Source organism: Nanorana parkeri, unplaced genomic scaffold, assembly GCF_000935625.1.
Source record: "Nanorana parkeri isolate BGI_ZX_2015 unplaced genomic scaffold, ASM93562v1 scaffold520, whole genome shotgun sequence".
Taxonomy (NCBI): Eukaryota; Metazoa; Chordata; class Amphibia; order Anura; family Dicroglossidae; genus Nanorana; species Nanorana parkeri.
Genome location: NW_017306788.1, coordinates 1,052,080 through 1,067,510, shown reverse-complemented (window position 1 = coordinate 1,067,510; position 15,431 = coordinate 1,052,080).

Genomic DNA, 15,431 nt, shown 5'->3' with positions numbered 1-15,431 from the left:
ATCCAATTATCACCTGTGACACATATACAGCTTTTTTTTTTGTCGGGAACAACGCTTGTTTAAGAGACAGGTGCTTGAACAGGTTTTATCTTATATTGACTGCAGGCATACAACTGTGTCATCAGCTTTGAAAGTAATGTAACCAAACATGGAATTCTAAAACTAAAACATTCTGTCAGACAAGCAGTTTTGTTTAAAAGTAATGGTCATTATCATTGTTATATGCTCTTTTGTTAAACTTCCAATCACAAGGCGTGCTTTTCTTTTCTCTTACCTTATTTATATGTTAGCTAGGGAATTTTCCACAGATAGAAAATATCTTATTTTCTTCTATCCTATAAACTCCATTGAGTGGCTATCATAATAGCAGGGAGCTCTCTAATTTCGCTTCTTAAAAAAAAAAGAGATCTCCCCATCTCTTTGCAACCGTAGACTTAACCCTTTCGCTGCCAGAACCGTTCAAAAAATGTTGCATGCATTTTAAAAACACACATTTTAGGTCTAAATTTTGGTTAATACCCCTTTAATTTTATATTTTCTGAAAGCAGAGACGCTGGAGAATAAAATGATGGATGCTACAATTTTTTATGTCACACAATATTTGGGACATGTTTATAAAACTCACATTGCATTCAAATACATTTTAGTGCACACAACATAATACCCATTTTTTCGTTAGAATATAAAAGATGAGGTTGCATTGAGTAAAGAGATAGAGATACCAAAAAAAGCCAAGCCTTATAATTGCTGAAACAGAGATGAACATTCATATACAAAAATGTCCATATGCGTTTAAAACCCCTTTTACAGGTAATCGGTTCAGAGTTAAACATTACATGAATAATGACCCTAGAATTATTGCTCTCATTCTCAACGTGTGCAGTGATATGTAACATGTGTGGCAGAATTGTCATTTATACACATAGGTGCATGGAATTAGGTATTTATTGTATGTGGGGGGTTAGAAATATTGTTTTTTTTTTTTTGTTATTTACATTTTTTAAAACTTTTCTTTGACTTAACTTTATTGCTATCACTTAGGGGACTAACAGCCGCCGATGTGATAGCACATTATAGGTGACAGGTTCTCTTTAAGGTGACATTAGCAGTCTATTAGGCCCCTAAAGTCACCTTTTCTAATCCATTGAGGCTGATCACGCACATATCATGTTTAATTAGGTTCTTCCCTGGCCTATGTAGTCAGGCAATGACAGCTCAGATCCCAAATCATTGCCATTTCCTGTGGTCTCCGTCTCACAGGAGAGGAGATCAGCAAACAGATGTTCACTGCTCTCCCTCCCATCTTGGCACCAACACCCACTATGGCTGCCCAGGCCCACAGCAGAAGTGGAGTTCAGGATACATAATGAGGGTCACCATCCAGAACATGTTCCGCTTCCAACACAAAGGCAACAGTTGGCATGTGTGGACTGAACAGATAGCCCATGTTGCCACCAATGAAATCCTTACATTGGCGGTAACCAAGGGGTTAAAAATATACATACCCTAACAACCCTTCTCTTATTTGCTTCCTTTTTCTGTTAAATATACAATTGAAAAAATGATGTTATATCTGTTCAATAAGTACATTCAAAAATACTAGTTGGCCCTTCCAGAAACTCAGTGAGACTATAACTTCATGTGCTCTCTGCTCCACTGAAATCCCCACCAGTGTAATCAGCTCTACTTAGTTCCCCCTTCATCTCCATAATACACATGAAGGTGTTCTGTAGTTCATGGTGGAGAGCTAGAATTTGTAGCCCAAATCCTAGGACAGAAAGTGTCACCCTAGAAAAGAAAGTGTGTTACTGGCAGAATCACCATGTGAAAATAAAATGTACAAAACGGAAAAAAGTATACTTTGTAGCCCAAATCCTAGGACAGAAAGTGTCACCCTAGAAAAGAAAGTGTGTTACTGGCAGAATCACCATGTGAAAATAAAATGTACAAAACGGAAAAAAGTATACTAATGCATTCATCACGTATAAGGACCGATAAGCTGCAATATATTGCATTTTGGCTCTCAGATTTAGATACAGTTAGAGGAGTGCTGGACAAGCGGTTCTTACTGAGTAATTAACACCTTGTTAGTAGTCATTTAATTAGCAGCATGTTGAAATGAATATTCCAGAACTTAACTGCCCACAAGTAGTTAAACTGCCCAGTAGCATGAGAAACTGTCCATGTAGTTTGATACTTTATGATCTTCATTCTGTCCTGTTAAAATCTGCAGGATTAGCGGGTTCATTTACATAAAATTCCTCTTCGGATGCTTTAAACTACACAAAAATAAACTAAATAAGCCTCCACTAAAGTCTGCATTCCAGTATATGTTTTGATTCTTTCACCTCATTCATTAAAAAAAGATGATGCTCATGTTCTAGATTTACTAGAGGTACAACCTATGCCCTGAATTATCTTATGTTGAAGCAAAGCCATTCTACAGATATCCTTCATTTAAAGAATCAGACAGTTGATATTCCACTATATGGGAGTCCCTTAAACTCCTTTGTGCTCATGCTTTAGCAGATGTCACAGTAGTTATTCTACCCTGATGACACTTTTTCAAAGGCAGAGTCACAAATGTACAACTTTACTATCCCCAATAGGCATCACTGCCTCACTGGATGGAATGCTGTAAACTCTTCATCACTGTGAGGGAGCAGTGACAGAATGGTATCCTGATGGTCCAGTCAGCAAGGGAGCAACGCCATAAGAAAAGGTAAGTGGCCAAATGCAGAATTACTATTGTCAAATGCGCCATTAATAATACTTATAGCTCAACTAAACCTAAAATCAGAAGTGTATTATATTGCAGTTTACCAATCCTTATATGTGGTGAATGTATTTGTTTTCTTTTTTTCAGGCTAACAATATTTACAGCAAGCACATAGAATACATGTTGATCTTGCTAGAAATTCATTGTCCTTGTCACTTCCAGTGAGCTGAACAAAAAGCACAAACAACTGTATCTTTCTTATGTAGACTACTAAAGCCATCAGTCCCTTCGGAATGATTGACTTCCTGCCAAATGGTAATCATAGCTTCCTTCAAAGATATATTGGAGAAATGACTGTAGCCACACAGGGACAGGACATTCACAGGGTCACCAGGTGAAAAAAAGAAGGGGAAAAGCCCGACAAAAGAAACAAACTGCAGGCACTTCACCTATAAACTGTTATTTTGCAAAAAATCTAATTTTTGTTTTTGGGTTTACATAAGCTTTAAAGGCCAATGCAGGTGGTTATCTTTATTCACAAATCTGATATATATGCTTTAGAGTGACACTAAACTCAGGAGTTAACATTTAAAAATACATTCAAGTGCCTTAAAAATACATTCAAGTGCCTTAACTATTAACAAAAATGTAGTTTGTAATGTTATTTCTCTGTTATTTCTCTATCATTCAGCTGTAGATCCTCAAATCATCTCTGAACGCATGCTTCTTGAGGGTGGCTGCTTTTGTTTCCCATGGTCCTTGTGTGTGTTGTAAAGTAGCCACCACTCCAAGCGCACACACAGGGACAATGAGGAAGAAAAGTAGTCACCCTCAGCAGGGCCGTAGATAATTTTTTTTCCTGGGGGGGGTTCAGAACAAAATGTTGTGCCCCCCTCCACCCCAATCGACCTCCAACGAGCAGACGCATAATTTGCCTGTGTTTGCCTGTAATTGTGTTTGGCCACTATTTGCAGGCCGTCTTTAATATTAATTGGAACCTCTGGATTTTCACACATCCTGGAATTCCTCTTTAAGCCTTTCAGTCTTTGGAATGCAAGTACAGGCACGCTTCTCATATCACAAACAATGTAGAGGTGAGCAGTGCAAGACTCCTCTCTGATGGAGCTCTGTACCCTCAGTCAGCATGAATTCAGAGGTGATTTGAGGATCTATAGCTGAGTGATACACACATCGGCTACATTTGTGTTAATAGTTAGGGCATTTGAATGCATTTTTTAGTTTAGTGTCACCTGATTTTAAATTAGAAGCTCTTCAAAACTATGTTTTTAGTTGCGATTAGGCAAAAAATATGTAAAAGTGTAATGAAAATAGAATCTTCTGGATTTGTGTTCTCATCTTCATGTTAGTTATTCAACTTATATTGTCAAATGTTCCAAAATCTTAAATTGTTTATGGTCATAAAAAAAAAAGCTTGTCACAGACCTCCTGATAGTGATAGGAGATTTTGAATTTGCCACATGGTCCCCAGCTGTCATTTACTGCTATGCATATGGGGGAAATAGTGTTTGAATGCATATTGTCCCTAGTCCCCATTGTTACGAAAAGTGGCTGTAGTAAAAAGTGGGATTTAGTCCTGGGAGGGGAGCAAAATTGTGAATGTTCCAATCTGTTATCTTAACTTAGTATAATAGTTTTTAAGCCATACTTACCAACCAAAAATGCTTTCCAAATATGAAATCTATTAAAAAAAACTCCCTTATAAATTTAGCATGGTCAGAAACATTTAATACAAATCCAAAAGCATTAAATATGCCACTGTAAACTGCTAACATAATACAGGTGCACAGCAAACGTGCACATTATAGCAGACTTACCCCCAGTTTGGCCTCCTTCTGCAAAACTCCTGCTTGTCCCTCAGTTAATGATGCTGCCAATTTTTTCCTGATATTCTTCTGGCCCAGGATCTTCCATTTCTGCCACTGTGCAGTCACTGATGATTTAACTCTTGTGCATGGGTGCTGAAGTTACATAATTCAACGGACCTTGCCTTTTATTCTTTGCATCTTACAAATGCCATAAATGGGCTGAAGTTGTTCGCGAGCAAGCAATGTACACACAAAAAAAAACAATTACTAGGCAGGTAAATTTAGGCTTTGGAAAGAGTCATACAAAGTCTCTTCAACCAAATAAAACTATACCTGGCAGGATTTTTTCTTATATTTAGTTTTGCTTTACATCTAGCAGTCTTGCGGCTTGTCACATGCTTTTATAGATCCTTCTTCTTACCCTCTGGCATCAGTAATGGGTGGTGCTCAATCTTACACTGAATAGTGCCCATGTAATGGCATGTGAATGTTATTTTGTGCAGCAGTACTGTGAGCCTAGACCAGTAAAATAACTTAGAGGAGCCTGGGTCACAGAAAATAGATTGAAAGACTGGCTAGAGAGGAGTGAAGTATGTCAACCAATGTTTTTCTATTTCTTTTCTTTCAAATTATTTATTTATAATTCACCAGCAGAGGGACATACAAAAAGAACAATTATTAAACAGCCACAAGAAATAACGATACATATAGTCGAATAAATTCCCAACAAGATAATGCTGCACAACAGTTGTGACAATATTGCAAAGAACTGACGGGAGCTACTTGTTCTGCTAAACTTATACAACATAGAGAAATTGGAAAAATAGAGATGAAAATGAGGAGTGTGTAGGGGAAACAACGAAGAAGGGCCGAATAGGACTAAGGAAGAAAAAGTCAGGAGAAGGTTAAAAAAAACGGGGAGTAGGGAGGGGGGGGGTGGGGGGTGAAGGAACATTTGGTGAGGGTTGGAAGGGCACAGGGTGAGGAGGGTCCAGGATCAAGACTAAAGTTCTCCAAAATTGCACAGGGGAGTAGGGTATCACTGTTCTTATCATCCTACTCAGAATGCATACAGAGGGATGTCTGGTCTTAAATGTTCAAGTTCTTATATTCATATCTGTGTCTGAGAAAAGGCTCATCCCAGAGAAAAGAATGCCAATAAAACCAAATTTTATTATAAAACTCCATACGGTCTTGTCTGGAGTGAATCATACCCTCCATACAGTTAATCTCTTCCAATTTATGAAGCCACATAAATATGGAAGGAGGAGTCTCTTGTCTCCAGCAAGTTGGTGTGCAGGACTTAGCAACATTCACCAGATGGTATAGGACCGATTTTTGGTAGGTTTTAAAAGGGAAGGAGTTAAAGTGAAGTAGGAAAAAGAATGGGTTTCGTGGCATTGGGTAGTCAGTAAATATGTTTTTCTATGTTAACATATGCTGGACAGTGGATATTTTATTCATTTCAAAAAGGTAACATTGCACTTTAATTAATAAAAATATTTACATCCAATAGACAGTTTAGTTTTATTAGTTTAGAGCAGGAAAGTGTTAGAATTTCTCCAGAGGTAAAGGTATATCTCCCCAAAAGGGGACTGGCAGCAAGCATGTTTTTTCTTTTTTAGTGGAGTGTGAGAGGGATAGGACCACTGCCATCTTGTACCTCTCTTCCTGTCCAGTTGTCGGGTTTCATATGTCATAGGAAGTTAGAGGAAACCTTCCAATAGGTTCCTTCCAACAAAAGACAGCATTTAGAACCCAACGGCAAAAAGTTTCCCAGCACACTCACCAGCCAGCATGCAAAAAAACATGTCTAACCGCTAAAGTTAAAAACAGACTGAGGTTTTAGATACATGTCTTCTGCAGAATATGTGAAAGCCGCACCGCCTCGTCAAGGCACCTCTGTGTAGTGCGGTCCTAACTCTAACCTATGAGTCTCCATCTTGGAGCACATGTAGCAAAAGATAAAATTGGTTGCAGGTTCGCCAGGAGGCAGCCCAACCTCCTTAAAGGTACAGGAAGCATTTAGAACCCAGTACGTCTTATTCCTCCCACACTTCATCAAAAGTAGACTTGGCCTTTAATCCATCAAATTTCTGTTGTTGGATAGACCTAATCAAACGTCTGTGCTATGTTAATGTACAGTTTGATTAGCATTATTCTGAATAAAGTCTGCAAGTTTTGCAAACTTTTAGTCAAATAAATTAATACTACATTTATAATCTTAAAATTAAATATAGTAAAATGTACACATTTAAAACAATATTGAATTGAGAATAAATCTCAACATCAATTCCTAAATATGGATATGGAATAAATATGGATTTCCTTACATAAAACATATCTATGCATTTTTAATTTACCTGTTAGTATGGTGTTATTCAATTTTCAAGATATGTCATGAAAATGTAACATTTTATGCCCCCAGCCTGACGTTTGTTGCTCTTTGTGCAGTCTAATGTGGCTGTCAAAATGTGTTAAAATCACAAATCTTTTTCTACCCACGTTCTGTTACTATCGCATCAAATGCACAGTCTCTGGCTGCACCTAATGATCTTTAGATGTCTCTTCTTTAGTTTGTGTAATTTTCTTGCTCACTTAGCTGTGTGTTTAAAATACATTCTAAAGATTGTGGATTAAATTGTAAATATCATATTCTCATAAAAGAAGTATTTACTACAAAATAATTTTAAAAAATGCATGGATCTAAAAAAATAGACCTATACAAAATAATATCTCATATTAATGCATACAAGACAGGAGAAGTGAACAATCTAGGACAGCATGGCTGAACTGAAAAGTTAGCTGAATTGGAGATTTTTCCAAATCAGCTATGCTGTCCTAGATTGTTCACTTCTCATGCCTTCCCCAAACTCTTTACCCTTTTGTCAATAACATTGATAGTATTTAGTTTTGAATAAAAAAAAATGTAAATGCAATGGTGCTCACAGGATGAGAAAGAAGAGGGACACTTGTCTCATTCTTCCAAGCTCATTCACACAGTGCTCTACGCTAACATGCCATTATAAATGTGCACATTTTAACATCTTTTACCGCCACAATTGGCAATGCATTTAACACAGTGTGGTACTCACAATCCCCATGAAGCCACTCCAAAGACTGCTGCTGCCTCTCTCTCCAGCCCATGGGTTTAAACTCCTGGGGTCACAAGCAGAGTATTCAGACACAACTTCCATGAATTTCAGAACAAATGTATGATTTCAGCAAATGTACAGAAACTCTACCTAGGCTGCTTCTCTCTAATGCATATTGCCCACTGCTGGGGCTTAATCTTAGAGCAAGAGGACATAGAGGAGAGATACACAAGTCATAGGGTTCTATTCACGAAGCAGCTGAAGGATCTAGCTGTAGCTTCGGCTGATCCTTCGGCTAGCTTCGGCCCCAGGACCCCTTTGGTTCAGTAGAACTGTAGGGCTCCTGGGCTATTCCCTATAGCCCGTACAGTTCCCGAAGTTGGCCGAGCGGCTCAGTAGAGCCGAAGGCATATGCCTCGGCTCCACTGAGCCACGCCGACAGCCTGCTTCTGACAGCTGGGCGGAGCCAGCGGTCATCTCACGGATGGCTCCGGCCACTTGCAGAGAGATCAGCGTCCCTGGTTACCAGCAAACCAGGAACACTGTCATTACACACTGAGAGTGGCCTCTCCGTGTTCTCAGTGTGTAATGACAGATGGCGTTTCTGGTTACCTGGGAGTCTAGAAAGGTCGAGCAGAGTAAACCTTTCGCTGCTCGGTGTTTTCTTTTTTTTCTTCTGACGGAAACCAGAAGACCAGCCTTCCCCAGGTGGTTCAGAACATCTCTCTAAGGTGGAGGACACCCCTGCTGACTCTGAAGCGACCTCTAAAGAATTGGTTGAGCACCCAGTAAATTCTCCTCATCCATACACAAAGGGAATGGTAAGTAAAAAAAAACAGCTCACAGCTGCAATCCCCCACACAGGCGTTATCTGAGCCATTTGAAGCACAATTTACCTGCATCAAACAACCCAGCCTTAAAATATATATATATATTTTTTTTTTAATCCACATGCTTCTTACATCTTTCTCTCTTTCACACACTCTCCTAGGAGGGAGAATTTGTTTTATAAGCCTGTGTCTCTTTGTGAACATCTTGTGCAAAAAGCACTATATAAAATCAAGTCCTTAGACCAGGCGTGCCCACAATTTTTTGTGTTGAGATCTACTTTTCACATGACGAGCTACATGAGATCTACCAACGGAAAAAAAAACTCCCTCGCTCTCTCTCTCCTGGCTGTCTCCTTGCTCTCTCTCCTAGCTGTCTTTCCTTACTCATCCTCCTGGCTGTCTCTCCTCATTTTCTCTCCTGGCTGTCTCTCTTCGCTCTCTTGTCTGTCTCTCCTTGCTCTCTCTCCTGGCTGTCTCTCCTTGCTCACCTTGCTGTATTTTGCAAACAGTGTAGTGCAACAGGCTGTGTAAACTAATATTCTTTGATGTAATACATAAAAGACACCAGAAAGGTGTCAGGGAGCTTGGCTCAGCAGACTCAGGCTAATAGATAATCATGTGTGTACAGCTAAGTAAATATACCAAAATGGAATAAAGGAGCCGCCATTCACACCCTTCGTGATCTACCAGCATAAGCTTTGAGAGCTACTGGTAGATCACAATCTACCTAATGGGCACCCCTGCCTTAGACCAACTCTTCTACTTTTACTCTCTCAAACCCATTCTAATAAACCAAGAAAAAGACAAAACAAATCCCTTCTCTCCTTCTATTGTGCGTGCTCTTCTTATATCTAATTTACTGTTACTTCTTCCTTACTACAAACAATGTGTGTATTAAACCCCTATTCTCCCTTCTCTCACCTCTCCAATAAATTCATGTGCTCTTAATTTGCCATATTTTAATTATATCACCCCTTCTACTTCTTCTCTGTGTATAATCCCTCTCTCTCCTCTTTGTGCTTTAGGATACCCTATATTTGGAATCTATATTATCAATTTATTGTTTAAACACCTAGTGTATTTATCTTTCCCTCCCCCCTTTACATTATCAAAACAATCTTGTGTACCCTCACCCTTTCCCCATTTCCCTTCATCTCCCCCTCTATATTTTACCACTATCACCCTTAGCATCCTCCCTCCAACATTCTACCCACTCGTCTCTTGACTCACCCATCCACAAGATCAAATGCTATGTCCATATTTTAAACCAATAAATTCACCACAATTTAATTACCTTTTATAGGAATCATCTATACCCTAATCAGTACAGAAATTAAGTCCCATATATCAATATACTTTTTATTTTATATTCAACTATGGGGATTCCTCTCTTCTATATCTCTCTCTTTCCCCTCTAGCCCATATTTACAGGTTCCTATACTCCTCTAAACTTCTATATGTCTCCCACTTCTCCCAGATCTTATCGTACGTGTCCTTCCTATCTACATCTCTTGCCCTCAATTCTTCCATATATCTTATCTCCTCCATTATATTTCCCCAGCTCTCCAAAGAGGGTGTTTCCATGGATTTCCATCTACGAGATATATCAACTGCTGACAGCATGAATCTTAGGATATCTTCCTTTATATTTTTAATAGATCTGGGGATCAGAGATAGTAGAGCAATTAAAGGACTGCCCTCTGTCTGATGGCTCCATAAAGCAGTACATTTCAAATATCAATTTCCAAAACGGCTGTAGTCTCTTATATCTTGTTCCCATCTTTTCATACATTTTGTATGTCCCTTAGCCTCTTCCTCCCTCATAAGACCATACAATACTGCCAAAATATGATTGATAGGTGTTCTTGATACGCAAAGTTTTTCAAACGGAGTAAATGGTCTATTTGGAGTATTATTAGTCCTAAGAAATCTTATATAATCCATTAGCTGCATGGCTTCCATCCATGTTTTCCCATTGTTCTGACTTTCTGGTCTTAATTCTTTTTTTATTTCCTCTTTTCCTATCTATAAAACCTGCCATACTTGTATATAATGTGTGTTCTCAATATTTAGGAAGGAAGTAACTTGCATACCCTGTGGAAATTGCGGATTACCTATGAAAAGAGTTAATGGTCCAGGTCTGGAAGAGATATTATACTTAACAAGAGACCTATCCCAAGTTCGTAATACTGAGTATACTAAAAATGGCAAGTTAGACTGATGTGGTCTATATTCAATGGGCAACCAAGGGATATTAATTAAAGATACAGGCGAGATATCCTCTTCTAGTTTAACTCCCCCTTTATTTTGACTTATGTATCCAGTCTAGTAATCTTGATAGTATAACCGCTTTATGGTACAAGACAAAATCTGGCATTCCTAGTCTCATTAATACTTTTGCACTAATCCGTGCAGTTTTATTAGCCCACACAAATGTCATTGCTGCTACCTTTACATTTTTTAAAGAATGAACCCGGTAATAGAATTGGGACTGTCTGAAACCTATACAGGATCTTGTGCAAAATGTACATTTTTAGGACACTCATCCTTCCTAACCAAGACAGGTGCAGACAATTCCATGTGAGGAAATGAGTAAAAATCTTATCTAACCAATCTCGAAAATTAATAGCATATAGTGTATTTAGATCTTTAGGAATATTAATGCCCAAATATGAAATATAGTTTGACTGCCATCTAAATAGGTATTTCTCCTTAATACAGGATTGTATTTTATCCATTAATTATATATTTAAAAATTCTGAATTTGATATATTTATATGAAAGCTACTTAAATCCCCATATTTCTCAAATTCTTTAACTATATTAGGTATTGATATTACTGAAAAAGGTTATAAATAAGAGTAAATCATCTGCATATAATGCCACTTTATGTTGTTGTGTTCGAGAGGTCATACCCTTAATGGAGGTGTTTTGTCTAATAGTAGCAGCTAATTGTTCCATTACTATAACATATAGTAAGGGTGATAATGGGCATCCCTGACGGGTGCCATTAAGTATAGGAAATGGATCAGACAGAATCCCGTTTACCCTTATACGTGCCGTAGGATGTATGTATAGTGCCATTACCTTGGATACAAATAATTCTCCCATTCCCACTTGCTTATGTTCTTTCTGAGTGCTATCAGGTTATTTGTACTGAGCCCTGATTGGCACAGTCTTGCACCTGACCTGCGGTCAGGTGCAGGACTGTAGCCAATTGCCGCTTCGGACGGCGCAGTGCATTGTGGGATGTGCTGCGGTCGAACAGACCGCGGACATCCCATAATGTTCGGTGTTCGGCGAACGCTAGAACATGCAATGTTCGAGTCGAACGCGAAGCTCATCCCTATTAATAACCCTAGTAGTACTGTCCCCAGCTTCCCACACTTGGACAAAACCAGTTTGATCTGAATGTATAATTTTAGGTAAAAACTTTTTTAATCTAGACGCCAAAACTTTTGCATATAATTTAAGGTCTATATTAATAAGGGAAATTGGGCGAAAATGGCCACATTCTAATAGGTCCTTTCCTGGTTTTGGAAGCACCGATATATATGGGCCTCTGAAGTCTGGGGGGCAAAAGGACATATCTCTGTGACAGAATTGCATACTTTCGTGAAAAAGGGTCTTAATTGTTCCTCAAATTGCTCATAAAAACGGGCTGTAAATCCATCGGGATCAGGTGCCTTATTAATCTGGAGAGAAGATATTGCCTCTTATTTCCTTTTCTGAAAAAATCAGATTCAGTTTTTCTCCATCCTCCACAGTAAGCCCAGGCATACCAGATTCTTTTATATAGTTTCTTATTTTGCTTATAAATGTATCTTGAGGCATATCTGCATATCTACCTCGTATTGAGTATAGAGAAGCATAAAACTTTCTAAAGGTTTCCACTATGGAGGTAGGTGAATATTGCATAGTCCCATTTCCATCTTTAATTCGAGTTATGTAGGTATTGGGGGGCCCTTGGATGGATCTTCCTAGCTAACAATCTTCCACACTTATTACCTTCTTCATAATAATGTTTCTTATTATTGTCTCTAGCTATCAATGTTTGTTGGTCTAGAACATTGCAAATGTCTCTTCTCGTCTCTTTTAATTGAGTTGAATAATTTGTCATCACAGTCGCCTTATTCATAGCCTCCAAATCATATAGCTTCTGAAACAATCCCTTCAACTTTCTTGCCCTCTCTTTCTTCAATCTAGATCCATGTTTGACCAAAATACCTCTTACCACACACTTTAAGGCTTCCCATTGTATAGGGCTTGACGTAGGATCGTTAAAATTATCTTTTATAAAATTATTTATTGTATAAGTTACTTCTACCTGACAATCTGTATCCTTAAATAGATTATCATTAAGTCTCCATGTTCCCATTCCTTATTCCCCTTTTCCATTTTTAAAGTTAAAGTCACTGGTGAATGATCTTACCATAGTATCGGGCCTATATCAATCTCTGGATAGTAATCTAAGAGCCGCTGTTGCATCCATATGTGGTCAATTCGGCTGTATGTCTTATGGACCATAGAATAATATGTATAATCTCCTTTTCATAGGGTATAGTATACGCCATCCATCTACCAGCCTCATATTATCCATTGTAAGTCTATTTAGGATATTTCTTGAAAGGGAGGGCTTACCAGTAGTGTCTAAATCTGTGTCAAAAATTAAATTCATATCTCCCATCACCAAACTTGTGCCTGCCCCATATTGTTCAAATCTACGCAAGACCTGCATACAATACTTATGTTGTCCCTTATTTGGGGCATAGATATTTGCCAGTGTAAACATTTGATTATGAAAAATAAATTTCAGAAACACATATCGCCCCCTTTCATCTATAACTGTCACATTAATTTGCGCATTTTTATGTATTGCCACAGATACCCCCCTAGTTTTTTATCTGGGTTTGTACTATGAAACCACTTTTTATAATATTTATTTCTTATGTCTGGATTTAATCCTATCTTAAAATGTGTTACTTGTAGACCTAAGATATCAATATTTTTTTTATGGAAATGATGTAGAATCTGTGAACATTTTTCTGGTACATTAAATCCCCTAACATTATAGGTAACCAAAGCTAGTCTATTCATTTCTTAACTGTGTGGTCCTCAAAGTACATTTTGCAGCCGATCTGTTCATGCACTCCATAACATATCAATCCCCCTTTCCATACTCTAACATTCTGACACAATATATACTCCAGTCTCTCCACATTTATACATTTTCTCTATTCTTGTATACAGGACAATTACCTTTATGTCCCACATAAACCATATAAGAAAACCCAAAAACTAAAGGCTATATCGGGGTTATAGGAGCCAAATGGTTGTCCGCCTAGGTCCCTGCCCGGCACCAGCACAGCCATTATATCCCATATCTTGCTAAGGCCCTCTCTCTTCTTGTCTCTCACTATGTCTACTTATGTCTATAGTTATAAATACTTGTTAATATTTATATATATATATCCTCCCATTACCCATACACTTCTTTCTCTTCCGTTTTATCAGGAAAAATTAATATATGAAATATAGTATGAGAAATGGGAGGACCACACCAGAAAAAAATACAAAACATAAAAAGAAAAAAAAAACAACAGAAAAAAGAATATAAAAAGCAAAAGCGGAGAGAGATAGAGGTTGAATATTCTCTCCCTCTCTCTCCACATCCTTCTCAAAACAAGTCCCTTCCCCTTATTCACTTCTTATGCATTCCACGTGACTTTATTACTGTCCATTCCTTTCTTTGTGATGCTTCCGCCCTGCTTGATTAATTTCATTATTTTAATTCATTTGGCCACTCTGGCAATTGCATTAGGGGTATTTCTAAAATGTCCAAAAAACCTGGTAAATCCTCCAGTGTTCTGATTCTAGCCGTTCTGCCATCCCTATCTACTATTAGCTGGAAAGGGAACCCCCAGTTGTATCTTATCTTCCTCTCTTGTAGGACCTCCAATATTGGCTTCACAGCCCTTCTAAGTATCAATGTTTGTTTTGAAAGGTCAGGAAAGATAGGTCAGGAAAGATAGTCACTGTGTATCTATCATGTAATATTGATTGATTTCTTATTTCTTGCTGCTAGTAAGATAGCTTCTTTTTCAGCATAGTAGTGTAGTCGGCAGATCACATCAATGGGTCTCGTAGAGTCTCCTTTAAATGCTCCTGGGCCTCTATGAGCACTATCGATTATTCGTTCAGTCTCAGGAGTTTGGTCTAATATACCATTTAATACTGACTTTACTGTTGAGGAAAGGTCCTGTATTTCCACAGACTCAGGTATACCACGTAAACGCAGATTTCGTCTGCTCCTATTTTCAATGTCATCCAACCGGAACATCATATCCTGACTCTGTTTTGACTGCTTATTGATAATTTGCTGATGTGTATCTGATCTAGATGAACATAAGTCCATACTTAGTGGCGTCCCGAGGCTGGGTGACACCCAATATGCGCGTGACGTCACCACGCGCGTGCGCGATGACATCATCGCGCACGTGCGGCCGTATTCCGATACCTGCTGGCGGCCATCTTGGTGACGGACGCCGGCAGGGAGAGGAGGAGACAGTCACCGGGCAGTATAAGGTATGCCGCCGGGTCCCCTCCTCTCTCCTGATACTGTCGGGCGTTCGGTCCATGACTGAGCGCCCGACTTTTCAAGAGGGGGGTGACACCAAAATGACCAAATCATTTTGGTGTCACTGCTCCAATGGTGTCACCCGGGTGCGGGCCGCACCCCCCTTGTGACGCCACTGTCCATACTCTCCTCCATTCCGTTTACCCATTCTCCAATATTGGTAATATCTACCTTCAAAGCCTGCAGTTCTTCTTTATATGTTGCTTCCAGTCTAGTTATATAACCTTCCATATCTTCCTTATTCGGTAGAGAACGCAAACATTCCCTTATTGTTCTTCCCCCTCTTGCATCAACAAATGTGCACTTTTTGGACTATATGGGATC